General features: G+C 38.5%; 1 long non-coding RNA gene across 1 annotated transcript in view; it reads right to left on the bottom strand.

Moving 5' to 3' along the window:
- Positions 1-581: 581 nt before the first annotated feature.
- Positions 582-16,201, bottom strand: part of LOC144333597 (uncharacterized) — an 87,885-nt gene continuing 72,265 nt past the window's right edge. Inside the window, exon 4 of the long non-coding RNA XR_013402438.1 lies at positions 582-804. This is a non-coding gene — a long non-coding RNA (uncharacterized LOC144333597). The remainder of the gene's footprint in view (positions 805-16,201) is intronic.

The raw sequence follows: 16,201 nt of genomic DNA, 5'->3' as shown, positions 1-16,201 counted from the left end.
GTGACAAGATCTTGATCTCAGCTAACTGCAACCTCCACCTCCAGGGTTCAAGCGATTCTCCTACCTCAGCCTCCCAAATAGCTGGGATTACAGGCACATGCCACCATATCCAGCTAATTTTTAAATTTTTTTTAGTAGACAGGGTTTCACCATGTTGGCCAGACTGGTCTTGAACTCCTTGCCTCAGGTGATCTGCCCACTTCAACTTCCCAAAGTGCTGGGATTACAAGCATGAGCCACTGCGCCTGACCAATACAGTTAATTTATTATGAACTCCTGTGACATTGATGATTTGTCTATATCAGTGGTTCCCAATTAAACTGACAGGAGCCTGGCACTGTGATGGCCTGGGGAGAAGGGTGGCAAAAATAATCCAGTATTGCAATTCTGCTACCAGCTAATGGGGCTTCTTTTGCTGAAACCTCGGATTTTTAATAGCAGTGATAGCCTCTGAGAATCACCTTGGGGTTTTGGGGGAAGTAAAGTTGAAAAACGACTCTTGGATACTAAACTTGTTTAGGGCAGGAGTATGGTTTGCTATAACTTCATTGAGGATGGGAATATTTGGTCAGAAACAACACTTTACTATACCTCCATTGAGCATCCAATTGTCCTCCAACTGGTTGACAAAGTGAAATTTTTCATAGAGCTTCAAATCCAGTCTCCTGGTCTCGAGGTCTGGAAAGTAGGGCGCTTGTTCCAACTTTGGGCCACTAAAGAGTTTTCAAACCTTGGTATTTCCCCCTCAAGCTGCTGTAGAATCTTCAGCTCCACTGCACTGGAGGACCAATGAAGGCCGGTTTTCTGCAAGTATGAAGAGTACCTTTTTAGATTCCACCTTCTTCATTTGTAAAATGATGTTAGCAATGTGATATTACCAAAATGATGTTACCATGATGATTCCTAAGGCTCCTTCTGCTCTGTCACAAATCATTCCATGATTGTAATTACCATTCTCTGTAAGACTTTCTGTTATTGTTCTGGGATGGGATACTTGAAAGAATATTTCTCATCTAGTTAGAAGCTGATCATTTTAAATTCTCTTTAGACAAATGTTTCTTTCATGTCGTGCACCATTTTCAAATGCAATTTGGGGCTGCTTTTTTCTTGTTGGATCTGAGATGGATCACACAGGTTTGCCCCTAGTCTTCATACACACAAGCAAACCAGGGTCTGGGAGATTTATAGTTTACATCATCATCATCGTCATAGTCATCATCCTCATCCTCATCATCTTGTTGTTGTTTTTTTCCCCCCTCCAGATTTAATCTAGCAGACCACACTGACCTGGCTTAAGAATTTTTCAAATATAAATGATCTAAATGTTACTTTACTTGGCAAAACAAAGGCAGAGTAAGTAATTTTCTCAAATCTCTCTTCAGGCATGCCTTATAAGGAAGATTTTCTTTCTGGGGGGATTTAGACTCTCATTAATCTATTTCTTCTTTCAACAATAAAATGAAAAATGGAATGAGATTATCAAAATGGATAGTCTGGTGTGGACCTGATAACATGCTTTTGAAAAGTGGTTTACATTTGACATCAGTTAAGCTCCTTGGGCCAAGGCATCTCAGGTCTGCTATGTGGGGCCTGGACTCCACTCCCAGCATGGTCACAAATATGCTTTATTGGTTTCAAAGGCCTCTCACGCCAGTTGGAAGGATGAATGAATTCCTAGGGCAGTAAGTATTAAGTCATCGCCAAAACTATAAATATCTCCTTACCCTATCTTATGGAGAACTTACACAAAGACATTTTTGTGCAGTATGCCTTTTCCTTAACCTAGATATACATTTATTTTAAATTTGTATTGTTTTACACATTTTTATACATGGTGCAAAATGTAGGTAGTATAGATGAGGAATATAGATATTTAAAACTCGACGCATCTCTCTTTGTGCCCTTTGGCACACAGAGTCTGACTGTCTGACTGCTTCTTCTGTAAGGATTTTTAATAATCTTGAAGGAGTGGAAAATTATGTGTTTCTTGCAATTGCAAGGACAACGGCAGTTTAAAAAGCCAAGATACAACTTCAAAATAATCATTTCAAAGTAATTATTCAGAACGTACAGAGTAGTTTAAAGAAAAACAACAAGCTGACAGCAACGCACCTTATAGTATTCACTGGCTTTAAAACCTGTGCTTATAATTGAAAGTGAGATTAGCAGAAGTGACTGAATCCATGCTAGGGGAGACATGGTTGGGACATAGACGTCATCCCTATGTTCCACTCAACTCATTAAAAATTTCTTGATCACTCCTCACACTCTTCATTCCATTATCTCAACATCAGATTTGTGGACTAAACCATTAAATAAATTACCTTTTCCTAATGTTCTTTAACAAAAGTGGAACCCAGTACTCCTCAATACATAAGCCAGTGAGAGAGGATCCGTATGAAACTAAGCACTTTTAGTCCTTGTTAAGAATAAGAGCTGGTGTTTTCTAAATCTACAATCATGTCATCTGCAAAGAGGGACAATTTGACTTCTTCTTTTCCTAACTGAATACACTTGATTTCTTTCTCTTGCCTGATTGCCCTAGCCAGAACTTCCAACACTATGTTGAATAGGAGTGGTGAGAGAGGGCATCCCTGTCTTGTGCCAGTTTTCAAAGGGAATTTTTCCAGTTTTTGCCCATTCAGTATGATATTGGCTGTGGGTTTGTCATAAATAGGTCTTATTATTTTGAGGTACGTTCCATCAATACCAAATTTATTGAGCGTTTTTAGCATGAAGGGCTGTTGAATTTTGTCAAAAGCCTTTTCTGCATCTATTGAGATAATCATGTGGTTCTTGTCTTTGGTTCTGTTTATATGCTGGATTATGTTTATGGATTTGCGAATGTTGAACCAGCCTTGCATCCCAGGGATGAAGCCCACTTGATCATGGTGGATAAGCTTTTTGATGTGCTGCTGAATCCGGTTTGCCAGTATTTTATTGAGGATTTTTGCATCGATGTTCATCAGGGATATTGGTCTAAAATTCTCTTTTTTTGTTGTGTCTCTGCCAGGCTTTGGTATCAGGATGACGTTGGCCTCATAAAATGAGTCAGGGAGGATTCCCTCTTTTTCTATTGATTGGAATAGTTTCAGAAGGAATGGTACCAGCTCCTCCTTGTACCTCTGGTAGAATTCAGCTGTGAATCCATCTGGTCCTGGACTTTTTTTCGTTGGTAGGCTATTAATTATTGCCTCAATTTCAGAGCTTGCTATTGGTCTATTCAGGGATTCAACTTCTTCCTGGTTTAGTCTTGGAAGAGTGTAAGTGTCCAGGAAATTATCCATTTCTTCTAGATTTTCTAGTTTATTTGCATAGAGGTGTTTATAGTATTCTCTGATGGTAGTTTGTATTTCTGTGGGGTTGGTGGTGATATCCCCTTTATAATTTTTTATTGTGTTCATTGTCTCAGCCCAAAATCTCCTTAAGCTGATAAGCAACTTCAGCAAAGTCTCAGGATACAAAATTAATGTGCAAAAATCACAAGCATTCTTATACACCAGTAACAGACAAACACAGAGCCAAATCAGGAATGAACTTCCATTCACAATTGCTTCAAAGAGAATAAAATACCTAGGAATCCAACTTACAAGGGATGTAAAGGACCTCTTCAAGGAGAACTACAAACCACTGTTCAGTGAAATAAAAGAGGACACAAACAAATGCAAGAACATACCATGCTCATGGATAGGAAGAATCAATATCGTGAAAATGGCCATACTGCCCAAGGTAATTTATAGATTCAATGCCATCCCCATCAAGCTACCAATGACTTTCTTCACAGAATTGGAAAAAACTGCTTTACAGTTCATATGGAACCAAAAAAGAGCCCGCATCTCCAAGACAATCCTAAGTCAAAAGAACAAAGCTGGAGGCATCACGCTACCTGACTTCAAACTATACTACAAAGCTACAGTAACCAAAACAGCATGGTACTGGTACCAAAACAGAGATATAGACCAATGGAACAGAACAGAGTCCTCAGAAATAATGCCACACATCTACAGCCGTCTGATCTTTGACAAACCTGAGAGAAACAAGAAATGGGGAAAGGATTCCCTATTTAATAAATGGTGCTGGGAAAATTGGCTAGCCATAAGTAGAAAGCTGAAACTGGATCCCTTCCTTACTCCTTATACGAAAATTAATTCAAGATGGATTAGAGACTTAAATGTTAGACCTAATACCATAAAAACCCTAGAGGAAAACCTAGGTAGTACCATTCAGGACATAGGCATGGGCAAAGACTTCATGTCTAAAACACCAAAAGCAAAGGCAGCAAAAGCCAAAATTAACGAATGGGATCTCATTAAACTAAAGAGCTTCTGCACAGCAAAAGAAACTACCATCAGAGTGAACAGGCAACCTACAGAATGGGAGAAAAATTTTGCAATCTACTCATCTGACAAAGGGCTAATATCCAGAACCTACAAAGAACTCAAACAAATTTACAAGAAAAAAACAAACAACCCCATCAAAAAGTGGGCAAAGGATATGAACAGACATTTCTCAAAAGAAGACCTTCATACAGCCAACAGACACATGAAAAAATGCTCATCATCACTGGCCATCAGAGAAATGCAAATCAAAACCACAATGAGATACCATCTCACACCAGTCAGAATGGCGATCATTAAAAAGTCAGGAAACAACAGGTGCTGGAGAGGATGTGGAGAAATAGGAACACTTTTACACTGTTGGTGGGATTGTAAACTAGTTCAACCATTATGGAAAACAGTATGGCGATTCCTCAAGGATCTAGAACTAGATGTACCATATGACCCAGCCATCCCATTACTGGGTATATACCCAAAGGATTATAAATCATGCTGCTATAAAGACACATGCACACGTATGTTTATTGCGGCACTATTCACGATAGCAAAGACTTGGAATCAACTCAAATGTCCATCAGTGACAGACTGGATTAAGAAAATGTGGCACATATACACCATGGAATACTATGCAGCCATAAAAAAGGATGAGTTTGTGTCCTTTGTAGGGACATGGATGCAGCTGGAAACCATCATTCTTAGCAAACTATCACAAGAACAGAAAACCAAACACCGCATGTTCTCACTCATAGGTGGGAACTGAACAATGAGATCACTTGGACTCGGGAAGGGGAACATCACACACCGGGGCCTGTCATGAGGAGGGGGGAAGGGGGAGGGGGGAGCGGGGAGGGATTGCATTGGGAGTTATACCTGATGTAAATGACGAGTTGATGGGTGCTGACGAGTTGATGGGTGCAGCACAGCAACATGGCACAAGTATACATATGTAACAAACCTGCACGTTATGCACATGTACCCTAGAACTTAAAGTATAATAATAATAATAATTAAAAAAAAACAATAAGAGCTGGTGATGAGCTGGTGATGTTTCTCACGATAATGTACTAAGAAAGAAAAAGTAGCCAGGGGCCAGCTACAATCTAGATTCCTAGGATCCATGCTCAGAGATGCTGACTCTGTGGATCTTGGGTGGACCCAGAGCACTATACCTTTACAAACAGGCTCTCAGCTGATCCTGATGACAATATCTGCGGCCTGAATTTTGAGAAGCGGAGAAGACTGTGCTTCCCACAAGCAGGGTTATTCCTGGATCCACATCACTGTACTTGAGTTGAGAAACTCAATTTCTCCTACCTCCCACTTCATCCCAAGACACATGAGCACATCTGAATATGATTTCCTTATTTCACTGAAAAGTTTTAAAGTCTAGAGAGAAGTGACTTGTTTCAAGTCATAAGCAGAAAGGGGCAGAGCCAACTAGGGAAGCCAAACCTCTATACAAAGCAACAGACATCAGTCTTTGGTGGGAGGTCTTTTTGCACTGAATTCTCCAAAGGCATGTGCCAAATTCATGAGCGAGGCAAAAAGTGACAGTGGGTGTCAACTCTTCAATCCTTTTTGTTCTCTCTTTTCATTCTGAGCCTGCTCACTGCTCCTCAGCCTGGAGCCCACTTTAAGGAGCTCCTCGGCTCTCCGGGAAAGCCCCTCCTCCTCACCATCCCCTCACCATTTGATGTCTCTTTCTCAGCAGAGCTCCCTGGAGAGCTGCTATACTGTATTTATTTTCAAAGTCTAACTGTGACACTAAGAGTCCCTAATGTGGCAACACTGATGTCAACAAAGGGAAAAATCAAGTACCTGAAGGCATTCACAGCACAGCTGCCGCATCGGGTGGGACCTTCCTAGGTTCTCGGGTACAGTTGTGCAACTTCTACCTTTTATTTCATGTAAACACAACTACACTGGCTCTCCCCACCAGCACCCATCAGATACCGCACAATCAAAGAACTGCCGACAGGCAGCAAAGCAGAATCACTAACTCGAGGATTTTTTTTAATTCACTTGGGGAAGGATCCTGAAATTTTGTTTTCCTCTGCAAGTGCTAGATAGCCATCTTGTTGTATTTCTGCCCAAGCCCTGTTCTTGCTGACCCAGAATGTTAATGAAATAAAGGCAACTCAGAAACAATGTTCCAGGGTGTGGCTAAGAACAAGGGTTTTAAAAATGTTTTAATCTAGTGTAAAAGGCAGTTCTAGTACTTTCATTATAGTAAGATGAGAAGGGTATCATGTTTTCTACTCCTGCATTTTTTCTCAGCTGAGGTGCTTACAGCTCTTTACAAATTCTCATTGTATACCCAAGTGAGAAAGAAACTCTTCATTTCCCCTTCTCTGGGCAGTACTTCTTAAGTAAGACTACCTTGAAGACTTAGCAATTATTTGCACAATTAGAAAATTTGGTAGCAATTACGCATTCAATTTGATCAATGTATCCATTATTCAAAATAACCAAGGAATTGCCAGATCTCCATTCAACTTTTTGCTTGACATGGCTTTGTAAAAGAATATAAAACTAAGGGTGTGTGTGCATGTGTGTGTGCATATGTTGTGTATACAAGGCCGAACTACCGAAGAGATTTGCTCAAGGTCATATAATAGTTCCTTGCCATTTCCTTTATTGTCTGTCCTCAAATTCTTTTTTTAGTAGAAAGCAAAGGAAGAGAAATGACGCTGGCTTCCAAATTTCATTATACAAGCTTCCATTTAAAACAAAATGTATTGCCTATGATAATTGCAACCAGAGCCAGTGAGGGCAGTGGTTTTCAGCCTGGTAAGAATTGTGGGACTGCTCTTAAGCATGCCGACTTCAATGAACCCCTGGTCCTCTAACTGGGCTGTGAATAATAGGACATTAAAAAACAGTTATGTGGCACAAAACACAAACACATTTAATGTTTATTATTTTGGTTAACAAAATGCACATTTATTTAAAAATAAATTGTATTCTTTTTTTAATTCTTTTGTTCTTTCCACTTTTATTCTCTTTTTTATTCTACCCAGGTAACTTCCAGAATGTACATACTTTTCTTAACCAAAAGGAATTATGGTACTAGTTCTGTGTTATCATAATAGAGTGTTCTCCATTTTCCCTGAAATCCAAGTTTGGGTTTGTACACACAAAGCTGTTTGGAAAAACAAAAATACAACTGTTAATTAAAACCTGTCCTCCCTACCCCCAAACAACAAGCTGTTGAATCCAAATGTTGTTTTCTTATGTTGCTGCTGTTTCATACCTGCTTGTGGGTGTAAATACAGCATCTATCCCTTCTTCATAGGTGTCAAGGAGTTCAGGGGACTTCTATTATGACAATGAGGATGAATGACACTTACTCATATTTTCCCATTCCAAGCCTGGTACCAACAACTTTACGCCTATTAATTTATGTCATCCTGCCCGAGAACATAGAAATTTTAGCCCCTTCTTACAAGTGAAAAATTAGCCCTGTGAAGGTGAAGGACTTGCCCAAGTTCACCTTGGCTGGGCAGTAGAGGAAGCACCAAAAGTCCAGCATCCAGATTACCTCTTCCATGCTGCACTGTCTCGTGGGCAAAGCACTTTTGATTCACATTGAGGTTGCCAGCCTCCTAATAGTCTTCTTCCACCACTAACATGAATTTAACAGAGGATATTTGGCAAATTCTATTAAAATACGTAATTCTCCATTAAAATATTCAAATTAAATTTAAAATCCATTTTACCCACACCCATGAAATTCGTAGAAAATACCCGGTTACTGTGGAGCTATTAGTTAGCTCTTTGAACTTTAATTACCCTCAGGACTGTAATTTGCATGGACAAATAAAAAAACACAATGGAGAACAAAGAAGAGGTTCAGCAAAGAAATGAGATAGTTTTCTCACTCTTTCCCCTCATTTGTCCTTTTCTACAGGTCTTGCATTATCAAACAAAGGCATGTATCACATGCACAGAACAGAAAGCGAGAGACATGAAATGGGTATCTTTCTGGAAATGTTGTTTGGGAGCCTCGCTTTGAAATTTACACCTCCAGGTTGATCCTTCACTTGCCAGTACACGTGTCTGAGACCAATACACTAAGAAGAATACTGATCAGCATGAATATGTCTTCTGGATTTCCTTCCTTGGCAATGAGATGGTATTCTGGGGATAGATCATCCAGTCTTGAGCTTTTCTGCTAATCCACTCAGGAGCCAGCCTTTGGGTTCTGAAATAGATCTGCTCCTTCTCTATCAACAAGATGCACGTACTATGCACCAAAAGTCTTGGAGCACAGTATGGAGCCTGAGACTTCTTCAGGAGCTATGAATAAGGGAGTTCTTCCTGTTAAACTCATTACATTTACAAGGCCCACCAGTCGTTTTTCCTAAAATGATTTCCTTTCATGTATGTAGAGTTGAAATATTACACTAACAATTCCCATACTTGTTCCAAGATTTTTCACAGACTTGCCATACCTAAACAACTTTCTCTGTACAGCTTCAAAGATAGGACTAAATATAGCATCCCTATTTAACAATCTTAAAATTTGAAAAATTTTTAAAAGAAGGAATCATCTTCCCCTAATAAGAAGAGGCATACTGACCATAATTCCTCAATTACTTTTACTTTCTAATCCAAATGAACATATAGATGAAAGGTGTTTTTCAAAATGCAGAGTAGGTACAAAATCTTTCATCAGAGGTGAAGTATTTGATACGTCCTTGGTCATGAAAGAAATCCTCAAAATTAAGATTTCTTTTTACATTTCATCTTTTTATAGCCAACTGTCCACATATCCACCAGAAAAAAAAAAATACCATGATGGGTTTTTTTTTTTAATTTAATGAAGGTAACTGATCTTTTTAGAATTTTTCTGATACGCACAGAAACTACTAAAATACACATATTATATATGTATATTGTATATGTAAATATACATATTATATATGTATATGTTGATGTTTTGGATATATATATACACACCTGTGTGTGTGTGAGCACACGAACGTGTGTGTGTGCCTGTGTGTGTGGGTGTGTGTGGATGTGTGTGGATACATCTTCAGCTCAAGTAGCAACAGTGACCTCTAGTGTGTCTTTTAAATTTTCTCCCTCTACAACTTTAACTCATTGTTTCTTTAACCTCTAGGGCATTATTTAAGCAAAATGTTACAGTTTCTATTTGGTCTAATTTCTGTATTGACTCTATATGCTGAGAACTGATTCTTGAGAAATCTTCTTTGATCTTGGTAATGTATGATAAAGTAATTTGCGCCTTAATGACTGTAATTATAGTACATAAAGCTGCCATTTAAATGAAATAATCACCCCCCCAAAAAAAAAAGGTTGACTTTATTTGCAAGATGAATTTAACTTCAGCTGAATAACTCTTTGAGCGATAAGCCACCAGCATCCACATGCAGTCATGTATTGTTTGCAAGAGTGCTCATTTCTCTTTGATGAGATACCCGCCCCCCAGTTGTTTTTTATTAAAATAACCTTAAGAGAGAATCAAAGAATCCATCAGGTAAAAAAAAATTTTTTTTTTCAGTTTTGGGGGTTTTGCCCTAGACATGTGCTGATGTCAGGGCAGAATCCACGAGAATGAAGTGGCCTGGCTCTGGCAGCTTGTGTCAGCACTTCCATTCCAAGTTCCTCTTTTCAGGAGTTTATAACATTGCAATAAAATTTATTATGGGCTGGGACTTGGCATACAGGAGCCTGGGCTAACACTGTAAAGTAGTTTGGAGGTTTTTTTAAACTCTTTTTTTGTTTTTTCCAAGCAAATGTTCAAATCTGTTGGGTCCTGTTTCCCTTTTGAGGGAGTTCAAAATAAAAGCCCGCTCTCATCTGTTCAGACGGCCTTGGTTTCCCCTGGTCTTGCTTTCCCTGTATGCTGTTAGAGGAGAATTGAAAGAGGTCCCCTCCTGGCCCTATGGTAAACTTTTAGGATGAGTTGGAAACAAACAAACAAAAGTAACAAAGGAGTAAATGTTTCCTGTAAATGAAAAAGGCCCTTAAAACTGTAATTGTTGGAAAAGAGCCTCCAGGGTAGACGAGGGAAACACGAAAAGGTTTTCAAGACTGTTTTCTATAATTGGGTGATCTTCCGTGCCCCCCAACAGCTGGGCTTGTTGGCAAACAAGAAGCTGTATGTGGAAAACATGCTCCAATCTGTGTAAACTAAGCAAGCCATACAAATAAGCATCATCCCCACGTTAAAAACCAAAACAAAACATGCAGAACAGAGCCCTGGAGAACCAGGTGGGAGGACGTGAGTACGTGGTGATGAGTATGTGCAAGCAGATCTGTCTGATAATGTGGCATATAGAAAATATACACTATACATTTCTATTTAATGTATACCTTGTCTTGCATGCCTCCCTTGCCATTGTCTTCTTGTTACTGCCCATGAGAATCTATGTCTCAATGACAATTCCAAGATGACACCCGTCCAGAGAAAGAACAAACAATTGAAATAGAAAAGTGATTAATCCCATGGAAGGAAATTAATTAGGGTTGTACATAGCTCAATAAAGAATGTCAGAGTTAGAAGGAACTTAGTGTATTGCTTGACCAACCTCTCTTGTATTTTCATTTGCAAGTGAATAAGGTCCAGAATCTCAGCTTTTCCACATCAGAGCTGATATTGAACTAGAACACTCAGTATATCTTTACAGGTTGTTAATGGGCAGCATGTGTTCTAATTGGACAGTGCCCAGCCTGGTTGATGTTTTTGGATACTTTTGAATATCACTGCTACCTGTGGTCACACACTGAGTTTGTGGCGATAAGCTATATCCTGGGTTTCTCTGCCAATCATCAGAAATTGTTCAGACTCTAAAACTTATAACTTGATAGATCTACCGCAAACGCTTTCTTAAACAGCCCCCACTTAACTGCTGTGCCAGATCAGACCCACTTGATTAGCAAATGCTCTCTGTTCACTGCATAAAACCCTCCACAGGATGAATGCTAGTGTCTTCTCATCGAGGACCAATGGTATCTACAGTTTATCCCTAAACCGGCTTAAGTCATCGTACTTTTTTTTTTTTTTTTTCCGAGATGGAGTCTCACGCTGTCACCCAAGCTGAAGTGCAGTGGTACAATCTTGGCTCCCTGCAACCTCCGCCTCCCTGGTTCAAGCGATTCTTCTGCCTCAGCCTCCGGACTAGCTGGGACTACAGGTGTGCACCACCATACCTGGTTAATTTTTGTATTTTTAGTAGAGATGGGGTTTCACCATATTGGCCAGGCGGTCTCGAACTCCTGACCTCGTGATCACTCACCTCGGCCTCCCAAAGTGATGGGATTACAGGCATGAGCCACTGCGCCTGGCTGTCATTGTACTTTTTAGTATGATTATGTCATTTAATAAAATATGAAGCTATAAATGTACTTTCATGAATCTATGAAAATTTAGCCAAGCACATTGAAAGAATTAATATAGTTGATTTTTGTTTAAAGTAGGATTGTTAAAAAAAAAAAAAAAAAAAAAAAAAGTAGGCTGTTGAAATGGGGTGGGCCAGACAACTGTGAAAAATTAGAAAAAGCTGCAAAACAATGTGGACATTCTTTTGGCAGTCAAACTGCTTTGCAAATATCACTATATTTTTTTTCAGAGAAATTTCCAAACTGGAAATTGTAGAAATATATTCTGGATATGGTTTATATAAGGAAGATACTGTGGAATTCCAGAGGACCCAGACAGGAGGAAGGACCCTCACCCCTGCATCAACAGCTGCAAAATGGATGTGCATTAAAATAAATGTTTAAGTGTAACATCATTTTAAATCATTCCCCACTTGAACAAACTTCGGATTAACTGATTAACAAGTGGTCTCATCATGTCTGAGTAGAGGGCTCTTCCACTAACTCTTTAACTCTGTTGTCCTGACAGGATTCCAGAAAAGAACTTGTGGTTTTGAGCTCTGGGAGCAGGTAGGGGGTTTGGTATGAGTGGAGGAGGGAAGCAATGGAAGGTGGTAAAGATTTTGAAGAGGAAAAGCACGCTAAGGTGGAATAGGTCCCTTATGAATGACCTAGATTTAGAAGGCAACTGGCAAAGACTGGACATTGGATGACAGCAAATCCAAATACGAATGATTATTCAGAATTGCTCACTTGGAGAATAAATAGGTTGTGTTGTTCTTAACAGTAATTAGTATAAGCACGCACATAGATTATTTACAGTGTATCCGCTCCTCCTTTCCCAAACTTTCAGATATTTATGGACAGTAAAATGCAGACACTTTTGTGCAGGTTTCTTACAAGGTTGTTTTATGTCTTCCTCTTATCTGCCTTTGCAGATGCTGTGTCAGATTTACCAGAATCATATTCTTCCCAGTCATTAATTCAGTGAAGTCTCTCCTATTATGCTCTTTTAATGTATTCTTAAAAATGTTTTCAGTACCTACCATGGAAGCATGTAATGCTAGATGTGGTTTTAACTGTCCTACTGAGTCACCACTAAATATTTTAATGGAGCACAGTCCTTTTGTTAAAATTATTTTTTTTTTTTGCTTTAAAATGCTTGAGTTAGGGATAGAGGGATAGTGTTCAGTTTGAATCTTCTGGCTTTTGTCAATTTGTGTCAGCCCTTAATGTAATCTTTCCTTTTCAATAAAATATCATAGCAGTTCTCCCTTTTAAAACAACTAAAGAAATGGAGTTTTATTTTTAAATCCAGGAAATGAATATCAGGAAGGAGAGCTTCTTTGCTCTAGTATCTCTTTTGAATTCATGGTTTCAGCTTTGCCAGCTTTTCCTCAAAAGGATTTAAAGGGAATCCTTTTCAGATATTTTTATTTAGATGTTCTTTGTTGTTTTGAGAAAGAGAAAAAATATTCATGGGAAAAAAGCAAGAGAAATCCTGATTTTATTTATTATTTTCATCACTGTAAGCACCTCTCATGTCACTGGGATAATTTTTTTTCCTACATTTGACTAGCAATGTCAGGGTATCCAAAGAGATATACACTATTTTATTGTAGTGCCAAAATAAAGATGTTCACTGCAGTATTATTTAAGTTAATGAAAAATTGGAAACAATATGAATATCTACAAATAGAGAATTGCTTAAATTAAAATGATGAACTAGAAATGCAGTGATTAAAAGGCTGAAGTTATCCATATTCATTGACATGGGTCAGTTTGTTTTTTTTTTAGTGAAAAACAGCAGATTAGAAAAGAAGCAGAGTGTGATTATATTTAAATAAGGTTACACACAGGTATACTCTGACTGGGCCTTACTTTATTGTGCTTCACAAATATTGCATCTTTTACTGATTGTAGGTTCGTGGCAACCCTGCATCAACCACATCTGCTGGCAGCATTTTTGCAACAGCAATGCTCACTTTGTGTCTCTGTGTCACATTTTTGTAATTCTCATAATATTTCAAACTTTGTTATTATTATTATATATGTTTTGGTAATCTGTAATCCGTAATCATTGATGTTACCATTGTAATTGTTTTGGGGGGCCAGGAACAGTGCCCACATAAGATGGCAAACTTATCTGATGAATGTTCTGTGTGTTCTGATTGCTCCACTGATCAGCCATTCCCTTCTTTCTCCTTCTCCTTGGTTGTCCCTATTCCCTGAGACATAGCAATATTGAAATTAGACCAGTTAATAACCCTACAATGGCCTCTGAGTGTTCCAGTGAAAGGAAGAATCTCATGCCTTCACTTGAAATCAAAAGCTAGAAATGATTAAGCTTAGTGAGGAAGGCATGTCGAAATCCAAGACAGGCTGAAAGCAAGGCCTCTTGGGCCAGTAGGCTGAGTTGTGAATTCAAAGGAAAGATTTTTCCAGAGAATTAAAAGTGTTATTCCAGTGAACATACAAATGATAAGATGGTGAAACAGACTTGTTGCTGACATGGAGAAAGTTTAATGGTTTGGGTAGAAGATCCAACCAGCCACAACATTCTCTTAAGCCAAAGCCTAACCTAGAGCAAGACCCTAACTATTTTCAATTATATGAAGGTTGAGAGAGGTGAGGAAGCTGCAGAAGAAAACCCTGAAGCAACCAGAAGTTTCTTCAGGAGGCTTTAAAAAAAAAAAAAAAAAAAAAAAAAAAGGCCATGTCCATAACATAAAAGTGCAAGATGAAGCAGCAAGTGCTGATGGAGAAGCTGTAGCAAGTTATCCAGAAGATCTAGTTAAGATCGTTGATGATGGTGACTACACTAAGCAACAAATATTCAATGCAGATAAAACAGCCTTATATTGGGAGAAGATGTCATCATGAACTCTCAAGCTAGAATGCCTGGCTTCAAAGCTTCAAAGGACAGACTAACTTCCTTGGTAGGGACTAATGCATCTATCTAGTGACTTTCAGCTGAAGCCAATGATTACTGACCATTCTGAAAATTCCAGGGCTCTTAAGAATTATGCTAAATCTGCTCTTCCTTTGTTCTATAAATGGAACAACAAGTCTTGATGATTTGCGCATCTTTTTACAGCATGGTTTAACGAATATTTTAAGCCCACTGTTGAGACCTACTGCTCAGGAAAAAAAAAAAATTCCTTTCAAAATCATACTGCTCATTGACAACGCAGCTAGTCACCCAAGAGCTCTGATGGAGATGTACAAGGAGATGAACGTTCTTTTCATGCCTGCTATCGACATCCATTCTGTAGCCTATGGAACAAGGAGTAATTCTGACTTTCCACTCTTCTTATTTAAGAAATATATTTTGCATGATTATAGTTGCCATATATAGCTATTCCTCTGCTAGGTCTGAGCAAGGTAAATTGAAAACCTTTTAGAAAGGACTCACTGTTTTAGGTGTCATTAAGAACATTAGTGATTCATGAAAGGTCAAAATATCCACATTAACAGGAATTTGGAAGAAGTTGATTCCAAACCCCAAGGATGACTATGAGGAGTTTGAGACCTCAGTGGAGGAAGTAACTATAGATGTGGTACAAATGGCAAGAGAACTAGAATTGGAAGTGGAGCCTGACGATGTCCTTGAATTGCTGCATTCTCACGATAAAACTAACAGATGAGGAGTTGTCTCTTATGGATGACAAAAAGAGCAGTTTCTTGAGATGGAATCTACTGGTGAAGATGCTGTAATCATTGTTGAAATGGCAACAAAATATTTAGGATATTTCATAAACTTAGTTGATAAAGGAGCAGCAGTGTATGAGAGGATTATCCCCAATTTGGAAAAAAATTCTAGTGTGGGTAAAATGTGATCAAACAACATTGCATGGTACACAGAAATCTTTCATGAAAGGAAAAGTCCATAGATATGGCAAATTTGATTGTTGAATTATTTTAAGAAATTGCCATAGCCACCCCAACCTTCAGAAACCATTACATTGGTTAATCAGCAGCCATTAACATCAAGGCAAGACCTCTCACCCGCAAAAAGATTACGACTTGCTGAAGGCTCAGATGGTCATCAACATTTTTTAGCAATAAAGTATTTTTAAATTAAGTATGTCCATTTTTAGATATAATACTATCACATACTTAATTGTCTTTTTGTCTATGGTAAACATAACTTTTGTATGCACTGAGAAACCAAGAACTTCATATGACTCACTTGACTGTGGTATCCACTTTATTGGGAAGGTCTGGAAATGAACCCACAATATCTCCAAGGCAAACCTATATGCACCTCTGCATATATAAACACATATGTATACAGCTAGGTACTGCATAATGGTCAATGGAGGCCCACATATAGGACAGTAGTCCTGTAAGGTTACTGTATAATACCATATTTTTACTGTAGCTTTTCTATGTTTAGACATGTTCGGATAAACAAATATTTACTATTGTGTTACAATAGTAACAATTGGCTGCAGTATTCCATACAGTAACATGCCCTACAGGTTTGTACCCTACAAGCAGTAGGTCATACCATA

This window comes from Macaca mulatta, chromosome 13 (genome assembly GCF_049350105.2).
Source record: "Macaca mulatta isolate MMU2019108-1 chromosome 13, T2T-MMU8v2.0, whole genome shotgun sequence".
NCBI classification, from domain to species: Eukaryota; Metazoa; Chordata; class Mammalia; order Primates; family Cercopithecidae; genus Macaca; species Macaca mulatta.
The sequence above is the reverse complement of the archived record's forward strand: the minus strand, read 5'-3'. Positions and strand labels throughout refer to the sequence as shown.